This window comes from Aegilops tauschii, chromosome 2, assembly GCF_002575655.3.
Source record: "Aegilops tauschii subsp. strangulata cultivar AL8/78 chromosome 2, Aet v6.0, whole genome shotgun sequence".
Taxonomy (NCBI): Eukaryota; Viridiplantae; Streptophyta; class Magnoliopsida; order Poales; family Poaceae; genus Aegilops; species Aegilops tauschii.
The window spans coordinates 33661221-33674192 of record NC_053036.3 but is presented as its reverse complement, the minus strand read 5'-3'; the positions used below and the strand labels follow the sequence as shown (position 1 = coordinate 33674192).

Here is a 12972-nt window from a genome sequence, read left to right as displayed (position 1 = left end):
AAACAACTCGCTTCATGGCTCCATTCCATCTCTTGGATTCTTGTTAAACTTGCGCCAGTTAGTATTAGGGAGGAACTTGCTAGCTAGAAGCACACAACTGGTTATTCCTTGCATCTTTAGCAAATTGTTCCCGGCTGGTAAAGTTGTCCTTGGAAGGGAATGCTTTGAATGGCAACCCTATAAATTCAGAAAAATGCAAGCACCAGTGTAAGTGTATGACTTGACACTGATGGGCTGAGGATACGACTATCCTCCTAACCATCCAACCACAGGCTGGCTCATGGCCCATTCCTTCCGGCAGACAAATCATTTATTAAGGCTTTATTTGGATTTGTTACAAGGAAAAAGGTGACGGTAAAGAAAAGAAAAGAAAAGAAAAGAAGGAAAGCAAACAACTTGCAAAAATAGGCGAACTCGGGCATACAGGTGAGATAAGATAGTTGGCGAGACTGACCGACCACCAGTAATAAAGAACCAAAAGAAAGGATTTTGAACTTCATATCGTCGTCCTTCCGGCAGCGGCAGCTTCCATGAGGTCATCTATCAAGCGGTGCAGATCACGGTCGGAGGATCCTCCTTCCGCCACTGCGGCGTGAACCTTGGCGGCCAGGTCCATGACTCTGCTCCTCGCCGCATCCCCCAGCCCTCCAGGCCGCATGAAGGTCTTCAATGCCCGTGCCACATCTTCGGCGGGGACCACCTCCTTCTCTTCATACCTCGTGCTCCGAACGCCGGCGCCGGCCGGCCACAGCCGCTCCCCAATCCCTAGGACCTCCGTCAGCAGCCTCTCGGTGATGAACTGCTCGAACACTATTGGCCATGTGAGCACCGGCACACCCGCCGCCACCGTCTCCAGGACGGAGTTCCATCCGCAGTGCGTCACGAAGGCCCCCACCGCCCGGTGCCTCAGGATAGCCCTTTGCGGAGCCCATGCGGTGGCCACCATGCCCCTGCCTCCAACACGCTCGTGCCACCGCTCCGGCGGAGACCACCTGTCCGTCCTCACCACCCACAGGAACGTCACCCCTGAGGCCTCAAGCCCGAGAGCGAGCTCGTCCAGCTGAGCGTCGGAGACGTGGGCGAGGCTGCCGAAGCACACGTACACCACCGACCGGCTCGGCTTCGAGTCAAGCCAGTCGGTGTACCATGGGTCGCCGGCCTCCGGTGACGACGGCAGCCGCAGTGACAGGGGGCCTAGCATGTACGCACGCTTCGCGTAGCCATTGCCCACGTACATCCCGCGGTAGTGCTCCTCCAGAGCTGGTGACGTGTTGACGGCCAGCCCGAAGCAGTCACCTTGCACCTCGTAGAGCCGGTTGTAGGTGGAGTAATCCACCCGCTCTTGGCTCCTCAAGTATTCCGGCAGCTCCACCGTGGGCACTCGTATCTCAGGGGCCGGAAACCGAGGGACGCTCACCGCCTCCGGCTCCGGCTCGATGTTGGTGTTGGAATTGGAAACGAGCGCCAGCGTGAGATGGCGCATCGCCAGCGTCGAGAAGGCGCCGACGACGTTGAACGTGACGCATGGCACGCCGAGCTCGTCGCAGACGCCGGCGTTCCACATGAAGTGCACGTCGGTGACGACCGCGTCCGGTGACTGCGCCCTGATGAGGGTTTCCTGCACGGGGCGCATCAGCGTGTCGCTGACCGCAGCCACGTCGATATGCGCCATGCGTCGGCCTGCGCTGCCGCGCTGAGGTTCTCGACGCCCTTGGGGAGGCCGTCCACGGACGGGAACGGGTACGTCGCCACCTTGACAGGTGTGCCGCCGTTCTCGTGCCGCTGGAGCAACGACCGGACGATAGACGCGTTCGCCGGCGTGACCGCGACGGTGGCCTCTACGGCATGTGGTCTGGCCGTCGCAAGGCTGACGGCGAGCTCGGTGAAGGGTCCGATGTGGCTGGAGGCGAAGAAGGGGATGAGGAGCACGCGCAGCTTCTTGCTGCTGCTAGTGGTTTCCGTAGAGGCCATTTTCTTTGCGAATTTATTACTGCTAGCGTGTGAAGGGTATAAGTAGGACTAGATGTTGGACTTGCCCTATTGCTCGGTGGCGATTGATTCAAAGAATAAACTACTGCTAGTAGTTCAATGCTCGCCTACCGCGTGGTGAATTTTTAATGAGTAAATTACTATATATTCCATTTCATGGAGTAGCAAATCTTGACATTTTGAAACGATCATATGTGGTGCTGGAAATCCAATCAGTGACACACCACCACCCAAGTCCCGACAACCTTTGTACTGCAGTACAGTACTCAGAGCAACAATGCTACACTCACGGGGGAGTTTTGACATGATCAACGGACCAACCCTTCCTCCCCTCACTACACCTCCCCCCCCCCCCCCCCCCCCCTATTTTCAGGGTGGGGCCCACCTCAACACTTTTCTGTCGCGATCCTCGCACGATTGTCAATCTAGAAACACCGGTATCTATACGGAGCACCATTGATAAGAAAGCAGTAGATGCTCAGACGGGGTGCCTCTCAAGTCTCAACAAGCCACTTTATACAAAGACTCATCTGCTAGTTGCATATGTTTTGGGCCTTTTTGAGTAGGACTTTTGAAACCAAGGAATAGAGTAACATGCCCTATTGTATCCTGCATGATTATAAAACTACGTGAATTTATATGAAGAGTGTTTGATAGTACAGGAAAAATACATGAATTCTACCAAGAGGTTTGAGTGTATAGAAAATTTCCTCTAAAATATGGTGCAAATGAGTCCTATTGGAAATTTAGTCTTAAGGATTCCAGTCCCGCGAATTAAACAACCACCATAGAATAAATTTCTAAGGATCTCAGTCCTCTAAAAAATCATATGAAATTACTACTACCATTTATCTCAACATACAAACATACCATGTAAATGCCATCATGGATGGAAAAGGACACCTCGACATGCTACCATGCAAATGGGAAAAGATCCACAACAAAATGCGACCGCGACGGTGCCGGAGCCGCGGGCCTCTCGCACGACGGCGGTGTAGGTGGTTCCCTCCCGCTCGGCCTTGGTGTTGTTGCTCCCGTCGCTTGGCACTTCTCTCCGGTCTTCTTGGCCTCGTGTTGGTGCTCGTAATGAGACATCATGGGTGGCGGCGCAACCGCGATGGCGCATGGTGTTGGGCGGTGGTTTGGCTGGTCGGCTCCGGTTGGGCGGTTGGGTTTGGAGTGCGGAAGAAATCCTTGTCGGTTCATCCGGCTCTGATGCGGTGACACCGACGGGTGCCACCATGCCTTCTTGGAGGGTGTCAGTGGTAGCCATCCTCCACTTCCCTCCGCGTGCCGGGGGAAACCCTAGGACTCGTACGGGCAGTAGCGTCGTCGGCGTCGCATTCCTTCTTGAAGGTGCTGCTTGGTATGCGGCAGATCAGGGCCTCGGGCTATGGTGTTTTATCTCCGAAGGGCGCAGCAGTGGCGGTGCATCCACGCTTTGTCGAGCTGCCGTTGTTGGCATTTGTTTCTTCTTTTTCTTTTGGGCTTGATGTGTTACTCGCCCCAGCAATGCTATGTGTATGGTGTTTGTTGCTTTGGAATACAAAGCGGGGGGGAGGGGGCGACTCTTTGGTGAAAATGCTCCCATGCATTAAAAACTATTAAAACATCGCATACATTCCGCAAATATTTTATATCTATATAATAATTAAATATTCATGTTCCAACATCATCAAAATATATAGAAATAAATTCTCACAGTGCATGTTATTACCTACTCCCCCCATCTGGGTTTATTAGGCCCCCTCATATTTTGAACTATAGTTTAATTATGCAATTACATGGTAAAATATAATTTATATGTAGCAAAAATCGTATCATTAAAAACTTATTCTAAATATGATTTTTTGTTGCATATCATTTCTATTTTAAAAAATAAATGTACGGTCAAACCTTGCACTGGTGCAGAACCCTGCTAAAGAGACACATCTATCGCACACCCTTAGATTGAGGGTTCCCTTTTCTCGCTATGAGCGAGACATAGGGGCACCCCAGAACAAGCTGGTTCCTTTTCTTCCTCGGCTCACTCCTCCCCCTCGAGTCCAGACGAGAGCTCCTCCATTCTTCTTATTGTCGCTAATGTCTAGCCCAGATTATGTGCTCCTCCCAACCTAAAGTCTTCTCTGTTGGGAATCGTAGCAGAATTTTAAAATTTTCCTACGCTCACCAAGATCCATCTATGGAGTATACTAGCAACGAGGGGAAAGGAGTGCATCTACATACCCTTGTAGATCGCGAGCGGAAGCGTTCCAATGAACGTGGTTGATGGAGTCGTACTCGCCGTGATCCAAATCACCGATGACCGAGTGCCGAACGGATCTGAGGTAGAAGGTATACCCAATAGTTTCCTCAGGGTATCCTATGAAGACGCATTTCTTCGACTTGGGTTCGAGCTTTTCAGGTTGAAGTTTCTTGACATAAGCATCGCATCCCCAAACTTTTAGAAACGACAGCTTAGGTTTCTTCCCAAACCATAATTCATACGGTGTCGTCTCAACGGATTTCGACGGAGCCCTATTTAAAGTGAATGCGGCAGTCTCTAAAGCATAGCCCAAAAATGAGAGCGGTAAATCGGTAAGAGACATCATAGATCGCACCATATCCAATAGAGTGCGATTACGACGTTCGGACACACCATTTCTCTGAGGTGTTCCAGGCGGCGTGAGTTGTGAAACTATTCCACATTTCCTTAAGTGTGTACCAAACTCGTGACTTAAATATCCTCCACCACGATCTGATCGTAAGAATTTTATTTTCCTGTCACGTTGATTCTCAACCTCACTCTGAAATTCCTTGAACTTTTCAAAGGTTTCAGACTTGTGTTTCATTAGGTAGACATACCCATATCTACTTAAATCATCAGTGAGAGTGAGAACATAACGATATCCTCCGCGAGCCTCCACACTCATTGGACCGCACACATCGGTATGTATGATTTCCAATAAGTTGGTTGCTCGCTCCATTGTTCCGGAGAACGGAGTCTTGGTCATCTTACCCATGAGGCATGGTTCGCACGTGTCAAATGATTCGTAATCAAGAGACTCCAAAAGTCCATCTGCATGGAGCTTCTTCATGCGCTTGACACCAATGTGACCAAGGCGGCAGTGCCACAAGTATGTGGGACTATCGTTATCAACTTTACATCTTTTGGTATTCACACTATGAATATGTGTAACATCACGTTCGAGATTCATCAAGAATAAACCATTGACCAGCGGGGCATGACCATAAAACATATCTCTCAAATAAATAGAACAACCATTATTCTCGGATTTAAATGAGTAGCCATCTCGAATTAAACGAGATCCAGATACAATGTTCATGCTCAAAGCTGGCACTAAATAACAATTATTGAGGTTTAAAACTAATCCCGTAGGTAGATGCAGAGGTAGCGTGCCGACGGCGATCACATCGACCTTGGAACCATTCCCGACGCGCATCGTCACCTCGTCCTTTGCCAGTCTCCATTTATTCCGCAGTTCCTGTTTTGAGTTACAAATATGAGCAACCGCACCGATATCAAATACCCAGGAGCTACTACGAGTACTGGTAAGGTACACATCAATTACATGTATATCACATATACCTTTGGTGTTGCCGGCCTTCTTGTCCGCTAAGTACTTGGGGCAGTTCCGCTTCCAGTGACCACTTCCCTTGCAATAAAAGCACTCAGGCTTGGGTCCATTCTTTGACTTCTTCCCGGCAACTGGCTTACCGGACGCTGCAACTCCCTTGCCGTCCTTCTTGAAGTTCTTCTTACCCTTGCCCTTCTTGAACTTAGTGGTTTTATTCACCATCAACACTTGATGTTCTTTTCTGATCTCCACCTCTGCTGATTTCAGCATTGAATATACCTCAGGAATGGTCTTTTCCATCCCTTGCATATTAAAGTTCATCACAAAGCTCTTGTAGCTTGGTGGAAGCGACTGAAGGATTCTGTCAATGACCGCGTCATCCGGGAGATTAACTCCCAGCTGAGACAAGCGGTTGTGCAACCCAGACATTCTGAGTATGTGCTCACTAACAGAACTATTCTCCTCCATTTTACAGCTGAAGAACTTGTCGGAGACTTCATATCTCTCGACCCGGGCATGAGCTTGGAAAACCATTTTCAGCTCCTCGAACATATCATATGCTCCATGTTTCTCAAAACGCTTTTGGAGACCCGGTTCTAAGCTGTAAAGCATGCTGCACTGAACGAGGGAGTAATCATCAGCACGCTGCTGCCAAGCGTTCATAACGTCTTGGTTCTCTGGGATTGGTGCTTCACCTAGCGGTGCTTCTAAGACATAATCTTTCTTGGCAGCTATGAGGATGATCCTCAGGTTCCGGACCCAGTCCGTATAGTTACTGCCATCATCTTTCAGCTTGGTTTTCTCTAGGAACGCGTTGAAGTTGAGGACAACGTGGGCCATTTGATCTACAAGACATAGTGTAAAGATTTTAGACTAAGTTCATGATAATTAAGTTCATATAATCAAATTATTTAATGAACTCCCACTCAGATAGACATCCCTCTAGTCATCTAAGTGAAACATGATCCGAGTTAACTAGGCCGTGTCCGATCATCACGTGAGACGAACTAGTCAAGATCGGTGAACATCTCCATGTTGATCGTATCTTCTATACGACTCATGCTCGACCTTTCGGTCCTCCGTGTTCCGAGGCCATGTCTGTACATGCTAGGCTCGTCAAGTTAACCTAAGTGTATTCCGTGTGTTCCGAGGCCATGTCTGTACATGCTAGACTCGTCAACACCCGTTGTATGCGAACGTTAGAATCTATCACACCCGATCATCACGTGGTGCTTCGAAACAACGAACCTTCGCAACGGTGCACAGTTAGGGGGAACACTTTCTTGAAATTATCATAAGGGATCATCTTACTTACTACCGTCGTTCTAAGCAAATAAGATGCAAAAACATGATAAACATCACATGCAATCAAATAGTGACATGATATGGCCAATATCATTTTGCTCCTTTGATCTCCATCTTCGGGGCACCATGATCATCTTCGTCACCGGCATGACACCATGATCTCCATCATCATGATCTCCATCATCATGATCTCCATCATTGTGTCTTCATGAAGTTGTCACGCCAATGATTACTTCTACTTCTATGGCTAACGCGTTTAGCAATAAAGTAAAGTAATTTACATGGCGTTATTCAATGACACGCAGGTCATACAAAATAATAAAGACCATTCCTATGGCTCCTGCCGGTTGTCATACTCATCGACATGCAAGTCGTGATTCCTATTATAAGAATATGATCAATCTCATACATCACATATATCATTCATCACATCTTCTGGCCATATCACATCACATAGCACTTGCTGCAAAAACAAGTTAGACGTCCTCTAATTGTTGTTGCAAGTTTTTACGTGGCTTGTATAGGTTTCTAGCAAGAACGTTTCTTACCTACGTAAAACCACAACGTGATTTGCCAATTTCTATTTACCCTTCATAAGGACCCTTTTCATCGAATCCGTTCCGACTAAAGTAGGAGAGACAGACACCCGCTAGCCACCTTATGCAACTAGTGCATGTCAGTCGGTGGAACCTGTCTCACGTAAGCGTACGTGTAAGGTCGGTCCGGGCCGCTTCATCCCACAATACCGCCGAAACAAGATAAGACTAGTAGCGGCAAGAAGAATTGGCAACATCAATGCCCACAACTGCTTTGTGTTCTACTCGTGCATAGTAACTACGCATAGGCCTAGCTCATGATGCCACTGTTGGGAATCGTAGCAGAATTTAAAATTTTCCTACGCTCACCAAGATCCATCTATGGAGTATACTAGCAACGAGGGGAAAGGAGTGCATCTACATACCCTTGTAGATCGCGAGCGGAAGCGTTCCAATGAACGTGGTTGATGGAGTCGTACTCGCCGTGATCCAAATCACCGATGACCGAGTGCCGAACGGACGGCACCTCCGCGTTCAACACACGTACGGTGCAGCGACGTCTCCTCCTTCTTTATCCAGCAAGGGGAAGGAGAGGTTGATGGAGATCCAGCAGCACGACGGCATGGTGGTGGATGTAGCGGGATCTCGGCAGGGCTTCGCCGAGCTTCTGCGAGAGGGAGAGGTGTAGCAGGGGAGGAGGGAGGCGCCCAAGGCTGTTGTGTTGCTGCCCTCCCTCCCCCCCCCTTTATATAGGCCCCCTGGGAGGGGGGGCGCCGGCCAGGAGCCCATCTAGATGGGGGGGGCGGCGGCCAGGGGGGAGACTTGCCCCCCAAGGCAAGTGGGGCGTTCCCCCCCCCCCACCCTAGGGTTTCCAACCCTAGGCGCAGGGGGGAGGCCCATGGGGGGCGCCCCAGCCCACTAAGGGCTGGTTGCCTTCCCACTTCAGCCCATGGGGCCCTCCGGGATAGGTGGCCCCACCCGGTGGACCCCCGGGACCCTTCCGGTGGTCCCGGTACAATACCGGTGACCCCCGAAACTTTCCCGGTGGCCGAAACTTGACTTCAATCGTCGACTCGTTATCCCCATCTCAGCCCAGGCTAACGGAGCCTGACTTATTCAGGGGAGAGAGTGGAGCCTATCGAAGCACTCTTGAGAGTAAGATCCTTGGCTCCTCTTCATTCTCTACAGGGGTCTCTGCCCACATGGAAGCGGGGCAGAGATGGATAAGATCAAACACGGGAATAAATTCCTATATATAATTCTTCACCTCCGGACCATTCCGGAACTCCTCGTGACGTCCGGGATCTCATCCGGGACTCCGAACAGCTTTCGGGTTTCCGCATACTCATATCTCTACAACCCTAGCGTCACTGAACCTTAAGTGTGTAGACCCTACGGATTCGGGAGACATGCAGACATGACCGAGACGCCTCTCCGGTCAATAACCAACAGCGGGATCTGGATACCCATGTTGGCTCCCACATGTTCCACGATGATCTCATCGGATGAACCACGATGTCGAGGATTCAATCAATCCTGTATACAATTCCCTTTGTCAATCGGTATGTTACTTGCCCGAGATTCGATCGTCGGTATCCCAATACCTTGTTCAATCTCGTTACTGGCAAGTCTCTTTACTCGTACCGCAATGCATGATCCCGTGACTAACGCCTTAGTCACATTGAGCTCATTATGATGATGCATTACCGAGTGTGCCCAGAGATACCTCTCCGTCATACGGAGTGACAAATCCCAGTCTCGATCCGTGCCAACCCAACAGACACTTTCGGAGATACCCGTAGTATACCTTTATAGTCACCCAGTTACGTTGTGACGTTTGGCACACCCAAAGTACTCCTACGGTATCCGGGAGTTGCACGATCTCATGGTCTAAGGAGAAGATACTTGACATTGGAAAAGCTCTAGCAAACGAACTACACGGTCTTTGAGCTATGCTTAGGATTGGGTCTTGTCCATCACATCATTCTCCTAATGATGTGATCCCGTTATCAATGACATCCAATGTCCATAGTCAGGAAACCATGACTATCTGTTGATCAACGAGCTAGTCAACTAGAGGCTTACTAGGGACACGTTCTGGTCTATGTATTCACACATGTATTACGATTTCCGGATAACACAATTATAGCATGAACAATAGACAATTATCATGAACAAAGAAATATAATAATAACCATTTATTATTGCCTCTAGGGCATATTTCCAACATTCTCTCTGTCCAATCTTGTGCGAGATTGTACCCTGTAACCAAATACTTATGCTGGAGAGAGGAAGGTTCGTTAAAATTGGTATTCAATATTTAGAGCCACCGTTCTTCGCATTCTTCTGGACTTGATCTGTAATTCCAACCAGAGGTTAGCGGTATGACTCGTTCTACTGTTGTAATGCCGATCTAAGGTCAGATCGGTTGGAAGTTGCTACAAACTAGCTTCTGCACACCAAGTGTTTGATAAAATGTTAAACAGTTAGGAGGTGACCGAAAGAGCAGGATGCCCATGTTTGGTTTTGTTAATTAATGACAATTTCTATGGACTAATGGTTGCTTTGAGATATACTTGAAGGGTTTGTCCATAGGCACTGCTTGAAGACCATATGTTGGTTTCAAGTTTAAAAGAAGAAGATTGTGTGTTGACCAATGTGCTATTCAAGGAGTTATCCAAAGATTAGTCATGTGAGAGTTGAGCCTATTGCACGCATGTATTAAAGAAGAAGATTGTGTGATCATTCATGTTTTACTTTCAAGACATCATCATAATGAAAAGAGAAGACAAGATACAAGGTTGATCAAGTCAAAGTACAAAGAGTGGATTCAAGTTGATCAACACATAAACCGTAGAAGATGTACCGAGTGGGATCAAGTGATCTCATGGTATGGTAAGCATTATTCATTTCGATTTGTGTATTAACCCATGATCTATATGAGGTTTCTTTGTGGGGTTAGATATTTTTCCATGGGCTTGCATTGAAAGGAAGATCTCATATAACCCATGGAGGATGCCATTAAGTGGTGATCGTCATCAAGGTTGCGTTGCGCAAGTTCAAGTAGAGCATCACGAAGGCATCACATGCTTGGAGCTTGTCGTCCATTCTAGTGATAATGGATATGTGAAGATGTGACAAAGAGAGGCTCAACCACAATGGAGTATGGGGAGCAATTCACTAGTCTTCATCGAGTAGCGCAATCAAGAAAGGTGGTCCGAATTTAGGAGGTTAAGATCGTCATCGTCTAGTGGATTATGCGCAAGGCAAATGTTTGACCTTATTAGGTTTTCTATCTTACCGGTCTCATGGTGTTAGTTGGGAGACCAGGTTATAGCATCGATAGTCGTACTATCAAGGGGGGCTTTCTAGTGAGTAGCTTAATCGAATCGTTCATGAGAGCTCAAACCTTTGCGTCCTTGGCATCATCTTTCTTGGTTCTTGTTTGTCTTTTCTCTATGTGAGGTTTTAGAGATTGTGGTTATCTTCATGATAAGCTCAAGTTCATCAAACACGGATTTGGTATGCATCTTCTATTGCGTTTTCAGTATTGGAACTTTTGCCGGTTCTTATTTGAGGAAAGGTTCTCGCCTTTATATTATTGGCATTTTCTCTCTTGCCGGTATTGGACAGTGCTTATCGTTATCTATCCAACAAGCTTGAGTTTGTTGAAAATCGGAGCCTGGGGTCACTCGCCTCTCCCTGCCCCTCGGGTGCCCGAGGTCTTGGATCCCCGGGTGCTCGGCCTCCTCTGCTGTATCGTCCCTGTTCTATCCGGGTGCCCGGGGCAGGCGACTTTTTCTCTGGTTGGTTCGGGTACCTCGGGGTGGCGGTTGTGCAACAACTCTTTTTTGCTTGAGGGTATAAATACCACCTCCAAAACTCTAACCCGGTTGCAAGTCCCCCCACCCCCGCCCCCGCCCCCTCGACCATTTGTGACCTCTTAGAGCTTGCTTACTCACAATTCCTCCTATGATATGTTTGAGTCGTATCAGTGCCACCTCAATATACACTTCCATAAATTTTCTGTAATCCATCCATTAGTTAAAGAGTCTTGCATTGAATATCCAAATCTGTAGTTATGTTTATTCACAAAGCTACAAACAGATATACTAACATGATTAGCATAGAGTTTTTGTAATGACATGATGTAATTATTGTTGAAAAAATGTATATTTGGTTGATTACTTACAATGGGCAATGTCAATAAGAATGATTTGGCCAAAAAGATCCATATAGTGAATAGAAGCTTGAATGCCATCCGTTTTAGGTTGCATGAGAAAAAAAATACCAAGGGATACTATGATGTCTAAGGGTTCATACATTATTCTCAACATACCCATGAATTGTTTCGAATCTATGTCTTGTTGGCATTGTACTATTCCCTGTCAATCTTTTTTTTATTGCAAATTTCATGAAAAATACCAGGAAACGTATTCGTGGCAAAAAAAATCCTATGTATAGAAAAAAAACTGTTTGGATGGATTTTTATTGGGACAATATTTTCTTTGCCACGGATACGTTTCCTTGTATTTTTTTTTACGAAGTTTCACACGGGAGTAGATTAAGAACCCAGGTTTGATTCCCCAAATTTCAGATTTTTTTTTTAATTTGTTGGTATTTTCTACGTTTTCATATAGGGGTGTGAAGCACCCAGGAGCTCTTGTGTATTTTCCGCAAAAAGCATGTCTAATTTCCGCGCGGGGAGGGGGGGCATTTGGTACCCTTTTTTTTGGCTACTAGGGCATTTGGTACCGTAGTGGCCAATAGTCTCCTTAATCTTATATCTTAGCTCACACTTTTAGGCTAACTCTTTGTTAATACATATTGCATGAGAGCACACTACCCTTATTTCTTCTTTGTACTCCCTCCGTCCAGGTTTATTGGGCCCGGAGACAAGATCGGCAGGACCAAGGAACCTAGGAACTGGCCTTGATTAAGGTGAAAATTTCCAGTGTTTAATATCGGGTTTACCTCTGCTTCGTATATCCAAAAGGGAGCTTTGGTATGTCTCTTCAAAAATATATTTTATTTGCTTACTATTCTACTCTCGAACCGTTGTCTCTTCAACAACATCAGTTATTGGGTAAGCTCCCTTTTCTATGGCAACAATTTCTCATAGAAAGCATTAAGACACCAGAAATGCACTACTAGAAATCCATGTTTTACCTACAGCCATATACCCTAGGTGAAATGCGAAAAACCATAGGAAAAGACTTTACCTAGAGCTTGCCCTAGGTAAAGAACCCTAGGTGTAGTATAGTCGGGACAGACCTCTTTCCCTAGGGTGCATGTGGAAAACTCTAGGGAAACTTTCTTTACCTAGGGGCACAAGCCCTAGGGAAAGATTGTGGGGTCCATCCAAATTTTGCCACCACAAATTCCCCTACAATTCTTTCCCTACCAAATGTTTGAGTAACACACTAGGGATAATTATATTCATATTTTTCATATACAATATGCTATTTGAATTTAAATTCATATCCAATATAATTCAAATAATCAAATTTGAAGCCATAATTTAAATTAATAAACTGCAACCAAGATTCATCATACACATCAGA

At 46.9% G+C, this 12972-nt stretch overlaps 1 pseudogene; it reads right to left on the bottom strand.

Moving 5' to 3' along the window:
* Positions 1–292: 292 nt before the first annotated feature.
* LOC109754290 (scopoletin glucosyltransferase-like) lies at positions 293–1979 on the bottom strand (annotated as a pseudogene).
* Between the last annotated feature and the right edge of the window lie 10993 nt (positions 1980–12972).